At 39.4% G+C, this 9,038-nt stretch overlaps 1 long non-coding RNA gene across 1 annotated transcript; it reads left to right on the top strand.

Moving 5' to 3' along the window:
• The first annotated feature begins 2,023 nt into the window (after positions 1 to 2,023).
• On the top strand, positions 2,024 to 8,501 carry LOC110441390. The gene is made up of 5 exons (XR_002461864.1): positions 2,024 to 2,170; positions 2,347 to 2,443; positions 2,789 to 2,926; positions 3,436 to 3,728; positions 8,418 to 8,501. It is a non-coding gene; the product is annotated as an uncharacterized LOC110441390 (long non-coding RNA).
• Positions 8,502 to 9,038: the final 537 nt, after the last annotated feature.

Genomic DNA, 9,038 nt, shown 5'->3' with positions numbered 1-9,038 from the left:
GGTCAATGGGAAGAGGATTCGTGCATGAAATTCCACCCTGAAAAATGTACCGTCCTGACAGTTACCAACAAGAAGAAACCCATTAACTACAGTTAAACCCTACACGACCATATCCTAGACGCAATCACATCAGCCAAATACCTAGGCTTAACATTCACCAACAAACTCAGCTTGGGCGAACACACCGTCAGCGACACAACTAAAGTGGAGTCTGTCCAGAGGAGGGCAGCTAGATATGTAGCAAACAAACACAGACTTAGAGCAATTGTCATCGATACTAGAAAAACTAAAATGGAATAATCTTTCAGACAGAAGGAAAGATGCACGACTAACAATGATGTATAAAATTGATAGAGAGTTAGTCGCCATCAGCAAACAAAACCGCCTGATAAAACCTACAAGACAATCGGGAAGACAGCATCACAACCGATCATACCAACTCCTGTCCTCACGCATTGACACAAGGAAAATGTCCTTCTTTCCAAGGACAGTGCGTGACTGGAATGCCTTTATACCAGACATCGTGGATATAGACACACCCGAAGCCTTTAAAGCCAGGATTGTATCATTGTAGACCATGGTCTCAGCTGTAAAATAGTTTTAATTGTACATGCAAATATCTAATATTAAGTCCCTAGTCCCCCAAAATTTTCCTGGGCTTGCCGCGCCTTAGTTATAAATATTGAATGATCTTCATCATGGTAAAGGAGGCAATTATATGGCAGAAGCAGAAGTAGAAGACATACAGATGATCCATTTCCACGTTTTCCGGATAAGGCTTCCTTCTCAAATAGCTATATACCGGATGAAGGATGCTGCACCTTTCGCTTCAGTCGAGAACCGTCGGCAGTTTCCGTAAACGAGAAAATACTCATTTACGGAAAGTGCCGACGGTTCCCAATTATGTTCGCTTGTGTTTTAAGGAAAGCTTAAAATTTGTATAAGCCTAGGTGTTGACTAGTCGAAAAACAAATGTGCATTCTGTTTGCTCTGTACATTATATGGGTCAAGTAGCGGTTTGAGCGGTTCAAATACATAGTGGGAATCCTAAAATCCTAAAACTCTTATGGGATCTCATGAAGAAATTCAAGTATGTTCCATTTTGATCATGGTTCCATTTGGCACGTACAATGCAGCTTGATACGAAAACATTTTGCCGGAGTGATTTTTCGTTACCGGCGACCACGTCAAAGGGGGATTACTGCATATATATTTGTGAAACTCGAATGTGCTGCTGTTCTAATTTCAATTTGCGCATGGGTTCGACAAACTGCGCAAGACCTGTGTCGCTTGTCCAGATTTCAACTCCTAATAGAACTATATTACTACGTTCTCATGCTCAAGCATGGATTTTTAGTTCAAGACTAATTTCTTGTTCCGGTTATAGATTAATATAAAAAAATCATATTTTGTCAAAGATTTGGAAAAAATTGAAGTTCGCATATTGTTTCCAATGTTTAGTTGGACTTCTTGATCGTTTGAAATGATTTAGGTGAGTTACAGGAAAACAGGTTTAAGCACATATTCCATTCCATTTAAAAAAAGTGGTTTCATGAATACGTGCCCAAGTGTCGCTTGTCTTGATTTCGAATTTTAGTGGAATCCTAAGGTAAACCTATCCTGTCGATATGAGTCCCGAATTCGACTCCTACTAGAAGCATTCACTGACGCTATAGTCCTGGGTTGGACTCCAGTGATATTTGTAAAGATGAATTTGGAGCCTTATAAAGGTTCCTTTCCTAAAATGATATTGCTGTATTTTCCTAATTCAATGCAGAAATTTCCCCCAAATTTCGCTTTCTGTGTGTGATATTTTCCCAAAGTCACAAGGTACAGGCCCCTGTGGAGGGGAGGTAGAAACATCAGTGGACTCATAACAGAAGACATTTTGGTATCATACACATTGTCACCATCGTGTAACCGCTTGCACTTATTAGTTAAAAGACAATAGCATGACGTCATGATCGGTAAAAAAGAAATACCCACTTGTGACGTCACATACTTGCTGCTTAGCAATCGGCGAAGGCGGAGATGATCAGTCTTTCTCCTGGTATTTACTTCTTTTGTTTAAATCTTGGATTACCACAATGAATATCAGGTTATTCTTGATATTTCTGGTAATGATGTGCGCCATGTACCAAGGGCCTGTTGTATATCGGGACCTTACGTGGTAAGTTTGGACCAAACATGGTAAGATTGGATCTTATATGTTATTCTTTGACTTGACATTACGCCAAGATCTCGCGGAGCTCAAAATAACGTCAATAACCTTTTCAAGTTTACGATTGTGTTGCCATTGAATGTTTAGAAATATTTACTCTTAACTTTAAAATTTCAACTCTGTAGCGTGGAGCCTGAGCCAGGATATGCCAAACGATTGTTTTATTATTTCACCGCAAGTGAAATTGAGACAGTCTGTCCAACGGTTACCGATCTGACATGGGTAAGGATTACATTTGTTTTATGTTAATGACTGTTATGAAACCTCAACAGATTTTTTACTAATAATTAAGTAAGATTATGCTTGTGATGATGCTTATCTGATTCTTCTACTCATAAAGTTATTTTATTTATTTTGTTTTACGCGTGTGCATTTCGTTTCGTGTGATTTCACTCTGTGTATTTCGCAATTTTTATCAGCCGCCGGCTATGCCTAAATTGCATCGAGTTAGCGCAAAAACGGTTTTCTTCTCCGGTGTCGGTATCTGAGGAATTTGCGGGTCTGGAACATTGGATGTTGTGTTATTGTACTATTCCCTAAAACTAGTTATGATTTGATTTATTTTAGCGAATCGGAAATGAGGTATTCTGCAATCTGCTGTGTGTGTGCTTCTTACCCTGCTGTTAGGCTATGCGCCGTCGGTCGGGAAAATCGTCAAAGAGAAATGGTCAGCCGCCGTGTCAATGTTCCAAGGATGGAGAGCTCGTAAGTAACCAGCGAAGCTTAAAATATTGAATAAAGCAGCAGTTTTCAGTTCTAGTGTTCTGTTTAACCTTTAATTAAGACGTTTTCGAAAATTAATGTACATTTCTATTAACATAGTGATGTAAAACTACCTTAACGCGCCACCTTCAGGATGATACACGTTTGCCAGCTTGGAAACCATTTCAGTATCGTGCATACCTGGGTTCTCAAACCAATGTTTTGATTAAATATTACAGCAAATTATTTGGTAACGTACAGTGTTACTGTGAAATTAACAGGCTTTAATTTCAAAGAAACTCTTTGATAATCTTTGAAGTACGGGTATCACTTTCTACAAGCCTTGCAATCGGTCAGACTCGGGTGTCTGGAACCAGTCAGATAGCTAACTGTTAGTCCCGGGTTCCGTTATGATAAAATCTAAAGATGCATAGAAAGTAATGCTTTGTGTGCCAAAAACTTAAACCCTTGATTTCGAAAATTTGACCTAACAAAAATATTTCTTTGTGCAGGTCCTTCCCCCTGCCGTCACTGCGGTACTGCCCCGTGTCAGGTCAAAAGGAGATCCTTGTGGAAGCCCACTGGTACTCGTAAGAAAGACAAGGCGAATTTCGCAAAGAGATCAAACGCCATCATGCTATTTTACTATGGACTAGAGTTGTCAGTGGTACTGACCAAAGAGCTGCCATGGAATGACCTGTACTGGGAAAGGAAGTTCGTCCAGCATTTTGAGGAGGAGCATATGGTATTGTTCCCAGTATGCATCCAGCGTCAGATCAACTACTGGTACCCTGTCCCTCGTTAGGTATGTACTCTGCCTCTCAACAGGTACTATGTCCCTCGCTTGATTGGTGTTATATTCCTCTCTATGTACTCTGTACTATATCCCTCGCTAATAACACTTCCATTCACTAGGCACTATGTCCCTCGCTAGGATGGTGTTATATCCCTCTCTATGTACTCTGTTCTATATCCCTCTCTAATAACACTGTCATTCACTAGGTACTATATCCCTCGCTAGGATGGTGTTATATCCCTCTCTATATACTCTGTACTATATCTCTCGCTAATAACACTGCCATTCACCAGGTACTATGTCCCTCGCTTGATTGGTGTTTTATCCCTCTCTATGTACTCAGTACTATATCTCTCGCTAATAACACTGCCATTCACCAGGTACTATGTCCCTCGCTTGATTGGTGTTTTATCCCTCTCTATGTACTCAGTACTATATCTCTCGCTAATAACACTGCCATTCACCAGGTACTATGTCCCTCGCTTGATTGGTGTTTTATCCCTCTCTATGTACTCAGTACTATATCTCTCGCTAATAACACTGCCATTCACGAGGTACTATGTCCCTCGCTTGATTGGTGTTTTATCCCTCTCTATGTACTCAGTACTATATCTCTCGCTAATAACACTGCCATTCGCTAGGTACTATGTCCCTCGCTTGATTGGTGTTATATCCCTCTCTATGTACTCTGTTCTATATCCCTCGCTAATAACACTGTCATTCACTAGGTACGATGTCCCTCGCTTGATGTGTGTTATATCCCTCTCCATGTACTCTGTACTATATCCCTCGCTAATAACACTCTCATTCACTAGGTACTATGTCCCCCGCTTGATTGGTGTTATATCCCTCACCATGTACTCTGTGCTATATCCCTCGCTAATAACACAGTCATTCACTAGGTTCTATGTCCCTCGCTTGATTGGTGTTTTATCCATCTCTATGTACTCTGTACTATATCTCTCACTAATAACACTGTCATTCACTCGGTACCATGTCCCTCGCTTGATTGGTGTTTTATCCGTCTCTATGTACTCTGTACTATATTTCTCACTAATTACACTTTCATTTACTCGGTACTATGTCCCTCGCTAGGATGGTTTTATATCCCTCTCTATATACTCTGTACTATATCTCTCGCTAATAACACTGTCATTCACTCAGTACTATGTCCCTCGCTTGATTGTAATAACACTGCCATTCACTAGGTACTATGTCCCTCCCTAGGATGGTGTTATATCCCTCTCTATGTACTCTGTCCTATATCCCTCGCTAATAACACTCTCATTCACTAGGTACTATGTCCCTCGGTAGGATGGGGTTATATCCCTCTCTATGTACTCTGTTCCATATCCCTCGCTAATAACACTGTCAATCACTAGGTACTATGTCCCTCGCTATGATTGTGTTTTATCCCTCTCTATGTACTCTGAACTATATCCCTCGCTAATAACACTGTTATTCACTAGGTACTATGTCCCTCGCTATGACGGTGTTATATCCCTCTCTATGTACACTGTACTATATCCACTATGTCCCTCGCTTGATTGGTTTTATATTCCTCTCTATGTACTCTGTACTATATTTCTCACTAATTACACTTTCATTTACTCGGTACTATGTCCCTCGCTAGGATGGTTTTATATCCCTCTCTATATACTCTGTACTATATCTCTCGCTAAGAACACTGCCATTCACTAGGTACTATGTCCCTCGCTATGATTGTGTTTTATCCCTCTCTATGTACTCTGTTCCATATCCCTCGCTAATAACACTGTTATTCACTAGGTACTATGTCCCTCGCGTGATTGGTGTTATATCCCTCTCTATATACTCTGTACTATATCTCTCGCTAATAACACTGCCATCCACTAGGTACTATGTCCCTCGCTATGACGGTGTTATATCCCTCTCTATGTACTATGTACTATATCTCTCGCTTATAACAATGTCATTCACTAGGTACTATGTCCCTCGGTAGGATGGGGTTATATCCCTCTCTATGTACTCTGTTCCATATCCCTCGCTAATAACACTGTTATTCACTAGGTACTATGTCCCTCGGTAGGATGGGGTTATATCCCTCTCTATGTACTCTCTGCTATATCCCTCGCTAATCACACTGTCATTCACTAGGTACTATTTCCCTCGCTAGGATGTTGTTATATCCCTCTCTATGTACACTGTACTATATCCCTCTTGATTGGTGTTATATCCCTCTCTATATCCCTCGCTAATAACACTGCCATTCACTAGGAACTATGTCCCTCGCTAGGATGGTTTTATATCCCTCTCTATATACTCTGTACTATATCTCTCGCTTATAACACTGTCATTCACTAGGTACTGTGTCCCTCGCTAGGATGGTGTTAGATCCCTCTCTATGTACTCTGTGCTAGATCCGTCGCTAATAACACTGTCATTCACTCGGTACCATGTCCCTCGCTTGATTGGTGTTTTATCCGTCTCTATGTACTCTGTACTATATCTCTCGCTTATAACAATGTCATTCACTAGGTACTATGTCCCCCGCTTGATTGGTGTTATATCCCTCTCCAAGTACTCTGTGCTATATCCCTCGCTAATTAACACTGTCATTCACTAGGTACTATTTCCCTCGCTAGGATGTTGTTATATCCCTCTCTATGTACACTGTACTATATCCCTCTTGATTGGTGTTATATCCCTCTCTATGTACTCTGTTCCATATCCCTCGCTAATAACACTGTCATTGACTAAGAACGATGTCCCTCGCTTGATGTGTGTTATATCCCCCTCCATGTACTCTGTACTATATCTCTCTATGTACTCTGTACTATATCTCTCGCTAATAACACTGTCATTCACTATGTACGATGTCCCTCGCTTGATGTGTGTTATATCCCTCTCCATGTACTCTGTGCAATATCCCTCGCTAATAACACTGTCAATCACTAGGTACTATGTCCCTCGCTATGACGGTGTTATATCCCTCTCTATGTACTCTGTTCCATATCCCTCGCTAATAACACTGTCAATCACTAGGTACTATGTCCCTCGCTATGATTGTGTTTTATCCCTCTCTATGTACTCTGTTCCATATCCCTCGCTAATAACACTGTTATTCACTAGGTACTATGTCCCTCGGTAGGATGGGGTTATATCCCTCTCTATGTACTCTGTTCCATATCCCTCGCTAATAACACTGTTATTCACTAGGTACTATGTCCCTCGCTATGATTGTGTTTTATCCCTCTCTATGTACTCTGGACTATATACCTCGCTAATAACACTGTCATTCCCTAAGCACTATGTCCCTCGCTAGGATGGTTTTATATCCCTCTCTATATACTCTGTACTATATCTCTCGCTAATAACACTGCCATTCACGAGGTACTATGTCCCTCGCTTGATTGTAATAACACTGCCATTCACTAGGTACTACGTCCCTCGCTTGATTGGTGTTATATTTCTCTCTATGTACTCTGTACTATATCTCTCGCTAATAACACTGCCATTCACTATGTGCTATGTCCCTCGCTTGATTGGTGTTTTATCCGTCTCTATGTACTCTGTACTATATCTCTCTATGTACTCTGTACTATATCTCTCACTAATAACACTGCCATTCACTAGGAACTATGTCCCTCGCTTGATTGGTGTTTTATCCATCTCTATGTACTCTGTACTATATCTCTCTATGTACTCTGTACTATATTTCTCACTAATTACACTTTCATTTACTCGGTACTATGTCCCTCGCTAGGATGATGTTATATCCCTCTCCTTGTACTCTGTGCTATATCCCTCGCTAATAACACTGTCATTCACTAGGTTCTATGTCCCTCGCTTGATTGGTGTTATATCCCTCTCCATGTACTCTGTGCTATATCCCTCGCTAATAACACTGTCATTCACTAAGCACTATGTCCCTCGCTAGGATGGTGCTATATCCTAGGTAATATGTCCTTTGCTTGGTTTGTATAATACTTCGTGTATAGGTACCCTTCCCTCATTATGTAGGCTACCTTTTCCTGGCTAGGTACGTTCCTCCCCAAAATAAAAAAAATAAAAAATGGAAAATATTGTTTTGATTTTGAATAATTAATATAATGAATATATTTTTAATTAATTTTCCTTGATGTTCTTACTACAATCATAACAACAAATTCTGAAGTGGAGAACGGATAGATTGTGCATTAGGTTTGCATAAAAGTATGGCAAGCCAAGTTGTCATTTATTCATGGAGCAATTTTGATCCAGTACTTAACCAAATTATCGTCAACGAAAACGGATGTGACCTTACCACGGGAGCAGTTATTTTCAAACATTTCTTCTTTGTCCGTCTCGCGAGAGTCTCATTCTTTATATAAAAAAAAAATATCAATTAATTTTCTTCATAAGGTATCTAATATAATAAATAAGATATCTTATAAAGAAAAGTTTATGAGATATCTTATATCTTTTATAAGATATCTTATAAAGTATATAAGATATCTTATAAAAGATATCTCATAAACTTTAAATAAGATATCTTATATGTTTATAAGATATTTTATATGATTATAAGATATCTTTTATGTTTATAAGATATCTTATATAATATATAAGATATCTTATATAATTTGGTTAAGTACTGGATCAACATTGCTCCATGAATAAATGACAACTTGGCTTGCCATATGAAATTCAGCTTGTTATTTAATGTTTTCATTGCAGATTCGTTGCGCCGTTCTAAAAGGAGAATATTTACATTTGCATGGCATTGTCACTATATAGCCTCTATGAAAGCTGTGTCGTTGATGGGACTTTAATTACCATGCATCATGAGACACAATTCTTAGCGTATTAATACAACACTGACCGGAACTACAATATCCAATATAAATAAACATGACGGCTGCTGAAATATCGCTGGGCATTGTGAGATTTGACAATGTCATTGTAAATTTATGTACAAAATAAAAAATAAAATAAAAAACACTTTTATTACAACGAAAACAAGACCAAGGTCTGCAATATCGTACAAAATGCACATCGGTTGAAATCACCAATGCCGGCAATGGAAACAATTTTAACGCTCATGCAATTTATCAGAAATATCGTCTGTTACACTGCACTGATCAACAGGGGTTCGTTACAAATGTCTGAAATACACATATTCTATAGACCTACTGACACATATGTTACAGACCTACTGATATGAGTCACAGCACACATAAACATTTCAGACCTGTGATCCGTCGCAAGATCACTCACATCAAACGCTATCAGTTTCACGCGTCTCGCATTCATGGTTCCTCAGTTTCTGACAACACGTAGGGTTCCCATACAATTAAC

Source organism: Mizuhopecten yessoensis, unplaced genomic scaffold (genome assembly GCF_002113885.1).
Source record: "Mizuhopecten yessoensis strain PY_sf001 unplaced genomic scaffold, ASM211388v2 scaffold715925, whole genome shotgun sequence".
NCBI classification, from domain to species: Eukaryota; Metazoa; Mollusca; class Bivalvia; order Pectinida; family Pectinidae; genus Mizuhopecten; species Mizuhopecten yessoensis.
The sequence above is the reverse complement of the archived record's forward strand: the minus strand, read 5'-3'. Positions and strand labels throughout refer to the sequence as shown.